This window comes from Acanthopagrus latus, chromosome 2, assembly GCF_904848185.1.
Source record: "Acanthopagrus latus isolate v.2019 chromosome 2, fAcaLat1.1, whole genome shotgun sequence".
In the NCBI taxonomy this organism is placed as follows: Eukaryota; Metazoa; Chordata; class Actinopteri; order Spariformes; family Sparidae; genus Acanthopagrus; species Acanthopagrus latus.
Window position 1 is genome coordinate 2,391,349 of NC_051040.1, and position 16,967 is coordinate 2,408,315.

A 16,967-nucleotide genomic window follows, 5' to 3' on the forward strand; every position below is an offset into this window, starting at 1 on the left:
AACACGTCCAGTTACCTACAAGACAACTATCAGAGTTACCATGACCTGGATGACTGAGAACCTTCATCAACATATATCGATCATATTTTTATTGATTTACTTCACACAGAGACATTTATAGGTATCAATAGCTTTGTTTTCTTCAAGCTTTCCATGTAAAACCTCAACAACAGCAGCAGCAGTGGGGTTTAAAAATGATAGTTATGCAACAGCTCTACATCCAGTGGCCTACTGCACCAAATACCACAGCCAGACGACAGTCAACATTTGTCAAAGCAGACTAATCAATCAGAGCTGTCAGCTTACAGCCTTGGTTTGGTTTACCTGTCACATCAAGGACTAATATTAAGTTTGTAATAATATAGTGTTAGATCCTGAGTTTTACACCTGTCCAGGAGGCACTCAACCAGCTCTCTGTTTAAAGGGTTAAATCCCTAAACCTACAAGAGGTTGTTTATAAACTGGGAATTTAATTAGGGATTTCTTAAGCTGGTGGTGAGGAGACTCGCCTAGCTTCCAAACGTCTACCCTGCTTCCTCTGGTTTGGCACCTGACATCAACGGACCGTCAGAGTCAGATACGGCCACCAGCCACGGCCGTTATCGCAGCTCTCCTCTAAATGATCTGTGCACCTGGTCTGGTGGTAGGTTGGATTGTAAGGGCTTTTGGTAAATCCTAAGGGACCGTTTCAATTTGGTAAGCTAGAGTAACCTATAAGAACCTTTAAGATAACACCTAACTGTTACTTCCATCAGAGAGACATAAAGGCTCTGTGAACAAAAGTACTCTTAATTCTTTGGTCTGTTTCTGCTGAAGATGTCTTGAAGTCCTTTCTGTGATGTTTAGGCTGTGCACATCTCAGGTGTTTCTTCAAGGCTTGAGTGAGTGGAAGAACGACGTGCTTCTTGGTTTATATACTCTCTTGCTTGCGGACACTGGCTTGGTTTTATGTCCTTATCACGACATTTCCTCAGACATCTCTCCGTTCAATGGCTAATAGTCACTTGATGCCCGCTAATGATTTTCATACTTCAATACTAAATCAAAAATCATTAGATCCAGAATGACAGACGGAGCCTTGAGTTTAACACTTCCTCTTTTCACACACACAGTGTTGCATCACTTCCTCTCAAATTTCTCCTCCAGCACAACCTTGAAAAAATGATTTAACATTCCTTTCATTACACATTCCGTCACTGTAATTATGACAAACACAATGCAGCAGGCAGAGCTTTTATATATTTCAGAAACATTTCAGGACTATCTATAATGTCCATTTCTTGTATTTGTGTCTGGCAGGAGTGTATGAAGCTTTCCTGACACTCTCTCCGTGTGTGGGTGCATACTGGTATTTATATTAGACAGGAGTAAATGGATCTCAACTATTTTGACAACAGTACTACAGTACATACAATCGAGAGAAAACTTCAACAACCACAAGGTTGTTAAACTTTTAATTTTGCTAAGTTCTAATGTTATCTGAAAAAACCTGAACAGTTAGCAAATCCTCACATCTGAGAAGTGATGATTCTTGGCACTTTTTTCTTACTAAGTGATTTAAAACAGTTCATTATCAAAATTGTTGCCAATTATATTAAGGCTGATTGAAAAATCAAAGATTAGATCTCCACAGAGCAGACGCAGCAAACCACTGAGCTTCCTTGTTCCTGTAGTTGTGCTACATCCTGATGTGGTCCAGACCCAGATAGGTGGCCTAAATCGGCTTAATGTAGGTCCAGCAGCAGCTTTTAACAGTGTGCTGGAGTTGAGAACAAAGAGGTCAGCTTAACGGCTTAACACACACTCTCCATTATAAAAACTGTCTCGTCCAGAGTGAGAACTGGTTTGGTGAAAAGATACAGGATGTGTTGTTTCCATACCGAGAAGAAGATTAGTGGGTGTGTGTGCATGTGTGTGACTAACAGGATACAGTTGTATGGGTGAACCTGCTGTGACAGATGGTAAATACACTGTTGTGTTGATCCCAAACACACGGACTGTGTTGCTCCAGCACAGCAGGACTGAATAATAGATACTGATGTCTGTTGCTTCATGTCGTTTGTCTTTTCAAATCAGCAACCACCCGACTGTAAGTCTGAAATTCACTGTTTGGATCACCTTACAAAAAACAAACAAACTGTACACCAATACAGCTGATTTATTTTCTCTCTCTCTAGCTCAAATTATTGAAGTAATAAGTGAAGGCTTAATCAAAACAAAACAAAGTTGTTAGCAGTGGGATGATTCGATGTTTGATTTAAATAGTTATGCCATCGTTAGACTCACACATCTGGAGTTGTAAAATCAACAGATCATTGATTTTATGTCCTGACATTTACATTTTACAATTCCTCTTTTAGAAGATAGGGGTATTTTTACAGGAACACTTTGACTTGATCCTGGTGGCTTTTTGCAGGCTGGAGTCAGACCGGTTCAAGTAATATTCACCAAATATAAAGAAAATACAGGGGTTCAACAATAAACAACAAAATATAGAAAGTTTGGTTTTCTCGAGTGTCCGGAGTGAACCCTCTTAACAAAACAAATCAATAAAGGAACTCTGAAAACTAAACTAAATCCAACATGTCTGACACTCTGGTAACAGTCAGTGGATCGTCTTCACGCACACATGATCAGTGTCTGGAAGTGCAGCTGCAGGTTATCAATAAGTCATCTCTGACGTGTTGTTTTTCTCTTCCTACGACCAGCTCAAAGTGACGGAGAAGGAGAAAAATGTACTGGTGGAATCATCAAGCCTGCTTTTCATTTCAGTGATTGAAACTGAAAGCTCATTTCCATCCAATTTGGATGTAGAATCGTGACAACCCCAGTGAGCAGCATGGGATCATGGCAGTCTTCAGTGTTACACGAACACCGCTGCATGACTCAGGCAGTAAAGATTCCACTTCATTCTTGTTTGTGATTAGTTAGATTCAGCTTCTTCCTTTCTCGCTCTCTGACGCATCATCTTTTACTGAAAGTTATAGCGAATAGTGGACGAAATGAAATGCACCTGTACCCTGACTACAATTACACATTTTTACGGGTTTGATCAATGTTGGAAACATCTAGGATAATGTTCGTACAAAAAATCATCAACATGTATGACAGTATCAGTCATATTATCAGCCTGCTGGGATTGTTCACCATCTTTTATTCACCAGTGAAGACTCATGAGAGTATTTTATAAAGAGGAGTTTAAATTTAAGAACAGGATGATTTATCTAATGACTAATTATGTTTGCAATCATTAAGTCTGTACCATTATCACTGAAACTGACAGCACCACTACAATACTGCTCTTTACTGTAGGTTAGTTTGAATATGGTTTGATCCAAATCCACCATATAGTACTTTCTGCTCTCATCAATTACATTTGTGTCTATTATGGTATATAATCATCCATTATTTCATTTTAATTAAACTCTCCGATGGAATGTAATTCAAATTAACCATATTCTATTCTAATATAGTCAGTACAATACACTGTTGTTCCATTTAGTTCTGATTTGTTTTGTGTCTGAAGTCAGCCACCAGACCACCAGACCACCAGACCACCAGACCACCGGACCACCAGACCACCAGACCACCAGACCACCAGACCACCAGACCACCGGACCACCGGACCACCGGACCACCGGACCACCGGACCGATCCACCCAACCAAGTCATCAGACAGCTGCCATGGCAACTGTGACATCAGATCTGTTGTTATTACTGCAGTAAAAGATGAGGGGAGGTGGAGTGAACAAGAAAGAACCAGATGGAGTAATAAAAGAGGGAGACTGAAGAAGAAAATGGCAGAGTGAAAACATGAGAGAGACATTACCATCAAAAAGCTGTTAGGCACTAGACACAAAACCAGTCACATCTGCAGGGTGAGATACAGAGAGTCCTCTTCACACTATCGCATGTCCCAGACACTCTCATAATGAATACTGCATTTTAAAATGAGCATACGGCAGCATAATGGTACAAGAGACACTCTGCACCTGCATTCTGACATTCAAGTGACACGCGAGACAACTGAATTCTCTTAAGAGGAAAACTTTACAGACACATTCAAATTGTTTTATTCAACCAGCAAACTAAAACCTCAAGATGATCTATTGATTATGATGAATGACAAGGAAAATCATCTCCTCTAAACACTGAAGGAGCTGAAACCAGCGCTTGGCATTTCATTTTTAAGAAAGTGCTTTCTTAAGTGCCTTGGATATTTATTACTGAACTTTCGTGCTCTCTCAATTTCTGAGCATTTTGGAATAACAGTCTTTATTTTATTTACTTGTATTTTTAAACACAGTGCATTGTTCACATGGATAAACATGAATTCACTTACAAGCTTCCATCAAAGTCTTTATGGTCTACCTGCTCCTTCTGATCATTTGATAAGTAGAGCACATCATGATCTGACCTCAGACCTGACTTTGAATCCTGACAGCTGTTTCATCACTGGGCAGGTGTATGGACCCGTCATCTGAGGTCAGTTCAGTCTGAACCTGGTATATCTAATGCTCACTTCCTCACTGAAGCTCAACCTCACCACATCTCTTGTTTCAGCTTCTTAAATGTGAACATCTTACGGTTTCTTTCCTCCTCTGTGATATCTATTCTAATAACTAATATCTTTGGGTTGTAGACAAAACAGGACACTTGAGGATGTCATCTTGTGCTTTCAGACACACTAATCAACATATTTCCCCATTTACTGACACAAGCAACTAACAAGTTAATCGAGAAACACATAATTATCTGTAGTACTCAAGTATCTCTCAACCCATCAGCTGCCATGTTTCTGTTTTTCCTACGTTTTACGTTCAGTGCTTTATAAACTATGCAGGTTGAGGCATCAAGACAGCAGTGACGCACTTGAAGGACTCGCTGAGCTCCTGAGTTGAAAAGAATAAAAAATGTCTTCAATCTAATCGGAGGAAATTTCTGAACCCCTGCTGTCCATGAAGTGAGGACTCAGAGAGAGATAGCACAGAGAGGAAGGAGGGAAGGCAGGAGAGGAGAAATAGAGGAGAAAGTGCCTGAAATAAGAAGGTGGGCAGATTAAAATGTGTTCTGCTACAGATCCTCTCTTATTTATCCCCTCTTATGTCTTTTCACTCTCTCAACTAATTGTCAGACTCTCAGTTTTCCTTCCATCCGCTGTCTCCCTCCCGTCCATCTGTCCATGTTCCTCTTCCTCTCTGGCCAGTTCCTTAGCAGCTTGACATCAAACTACATGACTGGACAGCACTTTATTTAGCCAGCACTTTACAAAGAGAGCCAAAGTCAGGTAAGGTCAGCACCCCGATTCTCTTCTATTTTCATGTGAGAGTGAATATATGGGACACTTTTTTGTCGCGTTTTTTTTGGTTTGTATTGGTCGCTGTCTTGCAGCAGTTATTGTTCTAAGTGTGATAGAATATGGTAACAACTATTGCAGCAGGTTTGTGTCCTGCAGCTGTATTTCACTACTGCTGTGGGTGTACTGTAGGCTCTGAGTGACATAACATATGATTCAAATCTTTAAAAAAAAGGCCTAAAATCAATTCAGACAGGATATGCAGTAGCCTACGCTATAAGTGATTACCTAACCAAGATTGAAGGTTTAGATATTCTATTTTCTTTCAGTGAAGAAACGATTAAATAACGGTTTCATGAACGAGAAAAGAAAATACGCTAGAATGGCATTCAGTAGTGTGCATACCTCTGTCAAAGGCCAGGAGGGTCTTTCTGTCCCTTGACCCAGACCTGCATATGATGTACAGATCATGAAACACTTTGAGGCAAATGTAAGTTTTTGAACTGTATATAAAAAAAGAAAAGCCTCAATTTGACTCGACAACTAGTGATGTGGAGAAAAAAACAGAACGACCCCTGACATCACTCTGCAGTGACCTCTGCCGAAGAAACACACAAAACAAACTTCAACCCTGATTCCATTATTTCTCTTTGAAAGTATACACTCATTATGAATGTGATGCTAATAACATAGCAAAGAAGAAAAACCACAATTTTCCCGCTGCTGCAACACGCTGGTCTGACTGACAGTGAAGGAAATCTAAGAAATGATCGATCATTTGACATTTCCTGATGCATCTCATCTGACGGACAGCTTAGTAACTAAATGGCACTTTGTAAGTATGCCTAAGTGTGTAACTTTTGCTGAGGGAAACAGCAACTCTGCTCTAAAACTAGTTTGGTGAACTGTATCTCAGAAGAGGCGTTCTGCCTCTGCTGTAATAAACTGTGGTAAACTCTGCATGAAAGACAGACTGACACTTACATATACACCCACATTAACAACTACGCAAACACACAGTGCACGTGAAACATAATGCAGAACATCAGGACCTTGAAACTGTGAGCCAACAGCTGTAACCACTAAACCACTGCAGCACCACAGGAGCAACGTGACGCAGGTAAGTCGGTGTTTGACACAGAGTCAGACAGGCAGCACTGATCTGATCGCAGTGTGGGGATTCACTGACATGAACACAGACAGAAGGAGACGATCGAAACCCTGCAACGTGCCACAAACAGTAAAGAAACATGGTGGTAAGGTTATCATCATGATGCCCTTGACAGCAGCTCCAGTGCCTGTGATCGCTTCATTTGACCTGAAACACGGATGGATTAAAGGAGGAGAATGTCTTCTCCCACAAGCACAGTGAGGTGTTCGGTAACATCATCAAACAATAAAACTGGGGGTGTCACGATTTCAGTTTTAGATCAAACATCGATCAAAATGAGGCTTCAATTTCCACAACAGAAATCAAAAAAATCTATGCTGGCCATCTCTGTCATGTTTTGGTACCGTTTATCTTTGTAGATTTAACTCTGCTTCTCTCCGTTGCTGTTGGAGTTTAACACACTCGGAGGGAGTTCATAAACTCTGAAATCTACATTCCTTTGTACCGTAAAGGGTATGTGCACTGACGGGGGCGTCATGGTGAGTTCAATGTAAAATGTAAATGCAAGTCACCAAGGCATTTAAGTCACAAAAGCAAAACATCTTTCAAATCGAACTGTGACCTTAAAATCAAACGACAAATCGAATTGTGGATTTGTAGAATCACGACACCCAAAAATACAACTAATCTTTTATACTAAAACTAAGAACAGGGGCAGATGGATTTTAGGTTTCAGTGTTTTTTGTGTCAGATAAAATAATTTAAAAATGCAAAACCTCGGCTCTGATGCACAGTTCTATCTCTGTCTGTGGTCTCACTATATGTCCCGCCCACGGCTATCTTACTGAGGACACACCAGGAGTAATAACCTATCAACACTGAATGATCTGAATCTGCAAAGAAACTAGTAACTAAAGCTATCAAATAAATGCAGAGGAGTGGGAGCATAAAGTAGCAGAAAATGAAGCACTGTACTTAAAATTCAGTGCTTTCTAGATACATTCCATCACTGGTCAATATTAATTCTGACGCTTCCAATACAGCTTGTTACTAAACATCAGTTATGAGTCTCTGTGATTACAGATCAAAACCATGGAATAAACATCAGTCGGTCCCTTTAATCCCTGTTACAGAAAACAGATTACGAATACAAGACAAAACAAAATCAAGGCCAGCAGAACTCAAAGTACGTCATCGTTCACAACAATGAACAGAGTGCAGAATAATCACTGATTGACACTTACATATTAAAAAGAGTGACAGGGTGCAACGTAGGTCTAAATGTCCTGCTACTGACCCAGGAAAAGAAGAAAAGGGGTGTTCTTCATGACTGCTCCAGTTTCCAGAAGCCTTGTTCCAGTTTTCCGAAAGGACTGATTGTTGTGAAAGTGTTCAGTGAACAAAGTCTGCCTTTCTCCTCTGCTGAGACCAAGGACCTGACAGTATTTAGGTCAAATACAAAAAAAGGAATTCATCAATGAGGGCTCCAACAATCAGTGTGTCAACCGATATCTGTCTATCCGGCTGACTCCAGAGATTTAATGACTTATTAGGACGACCTGTAATAGATGATACCTGGACTCAGTTTGGAGAATGACGTGCTTCTCTGGGGGCAGTCTAACTTTAGCCAGGTGATATGGTTGCTGAAGCCATCACATCAGCACTTCATGAATAGGCGAATCTGTCTAATCCTTGTAGCCTTCCGGCAGGAAAGCACACTACAACCACAAGTGGTGCCAGGGAATAGATTTAAAAGGTTCCTCCAGGTAATTAGGAGCACTGAGGTCACACAGTGGCTCAACAAACTGTTTGACTACAGCAGAAGTCACAATAAAGTCTGAACGGTAGCTAACTTTAAAAAAAAAAGTGTCCATCACAGGCTTTTTTGAGGATGTTGAATCTTGATCCTACTGTAAGAGCCAGTTTATGTTTTAACACTAGAAGCAGCTTTCTGACGTCAAACAGCCCACTTAGCTGTTCAAAGACCGCAATGCACCAACTCTAGACTGGATTCACCACATGGACAACCACAAACCAATAATAAGTCAGGTTTCATCAAAAAGAAAGCCTGCTATGGCCCTGCTAAATGGCTAAAGTATAAACCTCAGAGAAGCGGTAGAGGAGCTGTCTTACATCTTCATCCCCGGGTGATGTGGGAGACTGAGGCAGCTGGATGAGAGCAGGTTAGTAACCCATCATATTTCACTCTCTGCTCGGCTCCAGTACATCTGACAGGATCACTGCCTGCCTTTTGTCCCCGCCAAGAATGCAATTATGACCCAACAGGACTGAGTACAAACACTGCACCTATTCACACGGATCGCTACAGCATCCAGGGAGACAAGAGGCTGATGCAGAACCAGACAACCAAGACAGTCTGACACAGTCTTCTTCTGAAACCAGAAAGTAGAAAAAAAGGTGCTCCTTGTCACAAATCCCTCAAGCATCATGATGAGTGTTTTCTCCAGTACTTAAGTCATCTATAGATTGTAGTTGTGCATCCATGGTAACAATGCAAACAGGAACAATAATCAGGTAACCCAGGAGGACAGTTTCTGGTGCAGATTTGCAAAAATGTGAAGAAAGAAAAGGGGCGACATCCTTACAGACCTGGGATTTGTAAAAAATAAAAATATCTACAAAATGATGCATTAACTGTAATCTCACAGATAAACATATTAGAATTTAAAACTACATCTAAATACATCCGACCTCAAAAAGTGGAATCTGAGTGTGCATATTTGTGGGAGTCCATTTTGGATGCTCGTCAAATAAGAAAGGACTCCATTATTTCCAGAAGGATCCTGATAGTGGCCACACAATGAAGACCCACATCATGCAAGCTCATAAAACAAGTGTGGGACACCCTCACACACATTTATATCTGAACAAACAACTCAAACAATATTAAATTACCAGACTGTACACACCAGCTGGTGAGGTGCAAAGCTGTGAAAACAGAGACTCCGTTTCGAACTACCAGTGTCAACCAGGACAGACACAAAACAACAAACCAATCCTCTCCAGCCACAATAATTGTAATGGATATAAATGAATTTCATAAAAAACTTTATCAGGTTTAAAAATATTACTTGAGGCGTTTTCAACTGACAATAGATGCAAAACTGAACTGACAGAGCTGAAATACATGAGAGCAGAAACGTGCACGTGTGTCTGATGGAAAGAGAGATGTCTATTTAATTTAATTGGCCCACGTGGAATAAATTACTGTGAGTGACAGTGGTAATGTGTGTTCATGTGGCTGTTTGTTTGCATGTGAGTAATGCTATGACAATAGCCCATATCTAATGTGTTTATCTCAGGCTCACTCCCACTGCAGTCGTGTCAGGGAGAGAAGAAGAGGAATAACAACACTGTTCAAACAACACAGAGTTAATCGAGAAAACAGGATTAACTTAGAGAAAAAAGAGAGAAAAAAAAACATGTTTTCTGTCAGTTTGCTGCCAAGTGGCACTTTTACAACTTGGTCTGTAGTCAGGTTTTCTTGTGGCAGTGACAGGAGCAGCTTGTTACAGTCGGGACACTGCTCTGAATCCCCAGATAGCTTGTGGAGTGCCCTTTAAAGCAGGCACTTAATCCCTGCTGCTCCTGTGGAGCTGCACGACTGTGGTTTCAGGATGTGATTATGCACAAGATTAAATTAAACTTTAATGATTCCCTTGGGTATGGGTATTAGATGTATGAGAGCTCATCAGGTTTTTTGCTCTGCATTTGAAATGACACGAGCGACTGTAGATGTAAATAAAACAATGAGTGACTGTGGTCCCATCATGCAGCCCGGCAGCAGATCCTGGGGCTGAATATGATTCGTTCTTAGACAGGGAGAGGGCAATGAAAAAAAAAGCAATCACAGAGCTGAATACTGAATAGACAATGCTGGAGGCTGCCTGTACAGTGCGAAGTGTGTCAGAGAGTCTGGTGTGTGTTGAAAGTTCATCTGTGTTTCAGTGTAAAACGTGACGCAGCAAATCACACAACATCACAGAAGAAGACAAAATGAATGTGCTGACGATGGAGAGGCAAAAGATACAGAGAGAGAGAGACAGAGAGCAGGGAGACAGTACACATGAGACAAAGCAGCCCTCTGTGTCCAGACCAATCAGCTGTTTGCTGTCCAAACACATCACACCATAGCAAACAATAACAACAACAACAACAGCACATCAACACAACATCTGCCCGGCATGTGTTCATCTCTTCTATACAACATGTGACTCTTCACAACTCTTAACACAATATGTAAACTCAGTATGAGCTAGAAAGCTTTAATTCAAATAACAAATCTCAGACAGTCCTATTCACCTGGGACTAGTATGTACAGACGTCTAGTCATTTATATTATTTGGTGATTATTTGATGTCGTATCTGATCTTTATCCCATGCAAATCTGCATCTCTGTGTGTTTTCTGTTGTCAGACAACTGAACAAGTATGATATTTGATAGTGGCTCATAACGTTAACGTTGAACAGCAGTTTATAGCTGTGCTGTGAGATCGGCTGTATTGATGTCTAAAAGTGATGATGGAGAAGGTTAGGAGAGGTTGTTATATTCACGTGCAGCATCTGTTACTAGAGCTGAATAAGATGAATATGTGTATTTATGCTGCAACAAATGTCGCAGATAATGGTGACACTCAAGCAAATTCCAGTACTCGACTTTAAGGCAACGATTTTGATTATTCTTGTATGAGTAGATCGGCTCCAATTATCTGTTATCAGTGTGCTGGATTACTAATAATCAGTGTTGACCCTGAAAAAAAACATACCAATCGACCTTTAGCTAAAATTTAGAAAAATGTTGCTCATTGTTTCCCGAAGCCCAACATGATGTCCTCAAATGTTTATTGAAACAAATATTTACATTTAAGGATCTGCAATCTGACAATCTTAGTCAAAATAGTTAATCAATTATCAAAGAAGTTGCTGGTTAATTCAAATTTTGACAACTAGTACAGACCTCACTTATCGCGTGCAAAGTCCTTAATAACAACCACATAGTTTAGTTTCTGGTAAGTTGCCATGACGCTGACACATAGAATCTCCTGTTATCATGTTCTGTTTGTGAAGTAAGTTGCAAATTAGCACCAGGAATCATACTGTTAGACATTAAAGTAACCGACAACAACCTGAACTCTTCTGGGAATAAATGCATGACTGTGTTATCAGAGTAAGGTTACTTCTACACAGACATCTACACTCGAGTTTTCTCGTTGGATCCAGCCACATTCAGAGATACTACAGATTGGCCACTGTTACCGCCTGGCATCCACTTCTCAACATCCACCCAAAGAGCATTAATGACAGCCTGTCATGTGCTAATGAGATACGGCACTGAGCCTTTGAAATCCAACTAAAAACAAAACTCACTCAAAAAACCTGAACACTTTTCACAGTGATTCCTCAGCAACAAATCACTTGTCTTCTTCAGGCATCAGCAGAGACCGCACACGTTATGAAGAAGCATGTATCAGCACTGATGCTAATGAGTCGTGGCAGATTAATGTCAAGCTCACCAACATATTGATTTATTCATTAAACTGCTCGTTACATGTTGTCATCATCACAGCCTCGGTGCAAAGGAAATAACCCACATCAGAGGACAATTTAATTGCTTTTTTACAGCCAGACTGGGATCTCTGTCAGCCTGTGGGAATATTCATTCGCGGTAATAAAGCCAATTTAATTAACTTGTGCAGAAAAATTTAAATAAGGCTTAGTAAGCACCTTATAAAAACATGCACAAGCTCACTGGAATTCAGATTCTGAGAACTAATTCCAACTGTATGACTCAAAATCTGCATATAATTGGTGCCGTATTAAGATTTGTTTACTTTGATTTCTTACCAGTTTGTCCTCTGGGAGAAACAAGTCACACATTAAATGAAACACACATGTAGACATGATGGTAGCTAAAATGTCGGGTTGGTTTAGAAGGAGGTCAGTTAGATTCACCTGGCTATAAGTATCCTGCCATCTTATCCCGACCATGGTTCCTTATTCACCATCATAAAAGACAAAGATGTTTTGATACGTCTGCTTGAAAAAAGTCTAAAACGATTAACAACTAATCAAAATAGTTGACAAGCTTATTGTGACCAACTAATCACTTAAATGGCTAATCGTCGTCTCGCGCTTTTAGGACAAACAATCAACTCAAGCTGAAGAGTCAGAAGACAAAACAACGCAACAATAAAACCAAAGCTGTGCAACTTCTGCTAAACAACAAATCCAACAAAATGAAAACTCCATCTCACAAGGATCCGGCTAAACTCTGCTGATTCGTATGATCAGCTGAGGAGTCACCTATTCAAACAGGTGCAGCTTTTATAACCCCAAGACTTTTACAGGGAAAAACAAAAAGACGACAGACTTCTAGAAGAATGTCAGATGATCGTACAAATGACAGATACTGTGTTATCACATACATAATTGATGGTTTAACTTGTTTGTTCTGTGTTTCTGCTCCTCTTTCTGATTGCCATGCTGACACCTCTGTCCACATCTGGACTGTGCTGTACCCTTAAATGACGGAGCAGCACTGACGTCATGCAGAATCACAGAGCGGCTCAGCAGAAGGTGAACACCAGTTTCTCTCTGACCAGTTGAGAAGAGATCTAATGTGAAGAGCTTTGACGGGAGCTGTTGCATCACAACGCTCTCTGCTCCGAGTGTTTACATGCTGTCTGCTCCAGTTCTATGGGTCAGATCGGTACCACTCTGTGTGTGTGTGTCTGTGTGTGTGTGTGTTTCTATATAATCCAACTGCAGCAGATTTTTTTAGGCAGCCTCTAACACACAATGCCAGTGACGATGCTCCTCATTTCAAACACCTGAACTATGTGACAACAACAATCAATCAATAAAGAACCTTTAAAACAGCAAGAATTGGGGGATTTAAGAGGATCACCAGCAGAACTGGGTTGCAAATCCAAGATGAATCATTTCAGAAATACTTTGGACATCTGAATCTGTGGTTTAAGTGTCGTCTCTGTGCCTATTCACTTCCGTTAGTTGTGACTCGTTTGTTTCATCTGTCAGTTCATTTGTGATTGGCAGCTTAGGCAGACAGCAGGACTGAGATCATACAGCAGATAGTGTCACACTGATTCTGATTAGCATGTCAGCGCCGTCGTGCTTCAGGCTTAATGAAGCCTTTAAAAGCGGGAAAAGACAAAACATCTGCCACATCAAAACATAATAATATATGCTACCTTTCTGAGCACTTCTTTAAAATTAATTTCCACTTCTACGCTTTTTCTGTAGCTGTGTCAGTTCAAGCAGGCAAGCCAAGCTGAGACAGTGATGATGTCTGATGACGTCGTAGGTAAACAAACTGTCGTATCTGCAGTATAACTGTGGGAATCGGTCCGGATGTCAAGGTGGATTTCAGATTCTGACTTCCGCTCCACATGGGGATGATAACAACAGGAGCGCATCTTGTCTCACCCCATTAACATCCAATTGTTCTTCACAGAGCTGTAGGTCTATGAGCTGACCTTGGCAGGGTTATAAATGCATAAATGTGAATCTGATGCTCTGCCACATGACTTGAACCTTGAAAGTGATCCTGTCAGTGTGTAGTGTTTTGATTTGCACTGACTGTAGGGACAACAGTGAGGCAGCCGGACAGAACGACGGTTCAACGTTCAGTCGGTGGTTAAAGCAAACAACCGCAGGAACGCAATCAATCACCACGTCTCCCCACATCAAGCATCTGCACAGGAAACGCTGTACGAGCTGAACACTGACAGTATCATTCACACTACGACACGACGTTAGACGCTGCTGCAGCTTCTGTCGTAGGAGAGAGACTCAAAGAGCTCTCAACAAGCAAAACAGACTGAAACTGAAAAAGGAAAGACGTGTTTGGTGACCAGCCCTGATTAAATAAAATGTGCATTAAAGGGGAAATTCAAACACAGAAATATTTAATATTTACAATATTAATGAGGTAATACTGAAATATTTATGTTTTTTTTCTGTGAATAAACAAGCTGGTCCCCAGAATTCTGTCTACAAAGGTGGCAGGGTCCGCCACACATATAAAACAAAGCAAAGCAATATGAAAATGTGTCCTACTTTAAGGTCAGTTTGTTAATTAAGTCATGAAAACAAAACTCTCCTTTAATATTGACAATAACTATAATCTTACTCTGAATGAAGGCAAATATAAGAGAATATAACTATATAAAATAGAGGCTTAAACTCGACCTGTAAATCGATCTTCCCTCAGTTGTTTCACGTTGTACTGTCATGTGCAGCCTCACATCAACTTGCTTCTCAGTAGTTTGAGTAAAAACAGGTCAATATTAAGTCGTATTGAGCTCTAACGAGATACTGAGAGTGTTGACAATATTTCAATTAAGCGACCAAATGTACAAGAAATGTCTTTAAATGAAAACTAAATCCTGGCGGACGAGAGAGAAGAAGATAAATGCGTGTCGTCCTCGAACATATCGAGACGCCAACAAATACCGGATGGCTGACTGGATTTCTCATTTAACAACATTTTAGTTCTCCACGCAACACAAACTCATATTCAGGCTCCACTTCACGTGTAAAAGGTCGCTCAGGTGATGCAGAATCATTCTGTAGGAGACAAATGAACGTGTTCTCACCTGACAGACGTGTTCGCTGCTCGCCGGTCCGTCAACTCTGCCTCGTCCTCAGCTCGGTGAACGCTGTGAAGCACGAGCCCTCCGCTGCTGCAGCAGTCTCGTGCGGCGGTGCAGCCTCTCGAGCTCCGTGTGTGTGTGCGTGTGTGTGTGTGTGAGAGAGGACACGGGGATGTACAGTACCAGCACGCGCTCTGACTGGGTGAGGAGGGGGGAGAACTGCAGGCACGAGGCAGCCGCGAGGGGCTCTCCGACCAACCTGTTGCTTACGTCAGCACAACGCAGTTACATTCAAATGACCCAACAGAGAAAAATAACATTATTATTATTATTATTATTATTATTAACAATATGAAACATGCGGAAGAGACATCCAAACTTTCATTTAGTTATTTATTTTAAATTTATTTCAATTTATTTATAGGATTGCTAGAAGATGGAGCCTATCTGATATTCAGAGGGGGACCAAGATATAATATGTTTATCCATTTTTTTTACTCTGCTTTATTTATAATCATTATTGTTGTTGTTTTTGTTGTTGTTATATTTTTGTATTATTATTATTATTTAGTCATAACAATTCACCATATCTGCGGTAGAGTCTCAAAGAAACATATTTTTCACACACCTGTACTCATCCTCCATGTTCTGTCAGAACCAAATCAAGTTATGAAACTATAAACAGTTATGAGCAAAGATTATTTTAACTTTTTTTTATCATATTTATAATAAATATTCAGGCACTGCACCCACTGTGTGGTAGAATTTGTATTAATTTTAAAAACCATAATAAGTAATAATGCATCTTTATTCAACACAATTCAAACCTGTAAATAGTTTTGTGCTTAAAGTGGCTGCAATGACTTTCATTGTTGTTGATTCTGGCGCCCCCTGTGGACAAAAGTGGTACACACACACTTTATATCTTGATGTGGCTACAGTTTTAATTTCATGTCTCATCCAACCAGGATATGTTGAAGTCTGACCCAGTGACAGACATTAAGAACGACTATAATATCTCTCTACCGTAGAAATAGCCAAGCTTCTCACTGGTGCTGGAAATTAAATTAAGACTCTTTCATAATCAGATAAAAGTTTGTTGCGGTACTTTTAACAGAAAATATAACAATATATGCAGATTGTTTGTGTTGGATAAGCTTCTGACGGTATGGCTACAAAGAAATCCCCAAATATGCAAAGAGTGCTCACTGTTCCTGAAACACTGTAGATTCAGATGGTCATCCCTTTATCGTTGACCTTCATTATTTTTTTACAATCAATCAAACACAATCAACAACACTCCTCGTCACATGCTGGTTTCTCAGTAAGTTCAGGATGTCCTGTTATTGCCTCTTTATAAATTCTCTTGAGAAGAAGGAACCCCAATAGTTTCATCCCATAAACTGACATATACAACTGTTCTGTTGTATACCTAAAATCCAAATCTGTTTGTTTTTGAAGAGAAACTACAGTACGTCTGTGTATTTTCTCTATTCAACAATCCTGTTATGTAACGGTGACCCCTTCCTATGCACCACACAGCATAAAAACAGGATTTAATCACAGGCAGAACAGCAAAGTTGTGCGTAATGATTGAGCAAACACCATTAAGAGGGTCTGTTGGTGAATCAGTGCGTGTTTACATCAGTGGAGAGTGGTAGTAAATCCATTACAGTCGGCAGAACAGTGGTAAATCTGCTGACAACAGAGTTCAAAACACACTTAAATGTCAGGCTACAGCTGTTATTACATCACCACATCCAGGCCTGATCCAAAATTTAATCTCTCTTTACAAACTCAACTTATCTGTAACGCTAAGCTTTGTTCGAGAGGGCACGAACATCCAAACAAACACTCTGAGGACAGGCATTAACCCAGCTGTGGAGAGATGATAAGTATTTTACTGGAGGAAAGATTCTCCACT

At 40.4% G+C, this 16,967-nt stretch overlaps 1 protein-coding gene across 3 annotated transcripts in view; it reads right to left on the bottom strand.

Annotated features, from left to right (window-relative positions):
• gdpd4a (glycerophosphodiester phosphodiesterase domain containing 4a) overlaps nt 1–15,798 on the bottom strand; it is a 37,290-nt gene extending 21,492 nt beyond the window's left edge. For 2 of the 3 annotated variants that reach the window (XM_037087197.1, XM_037087205.1), the window contains exon 1: nt 15,047–15,797. The gene's annotated coding sequence lies outside the window, so the exon portion shown is untranslated. Of the gene's footprint in view, nt 1–15,046 lie in introns of all 3 variants that reach the window. The other variant, XM_037087213.1, reaches the window with a different exon arrangement.
• Between the last annotated feature and the right edge of the window lie 1,169 nt (nt 15,799–16,967).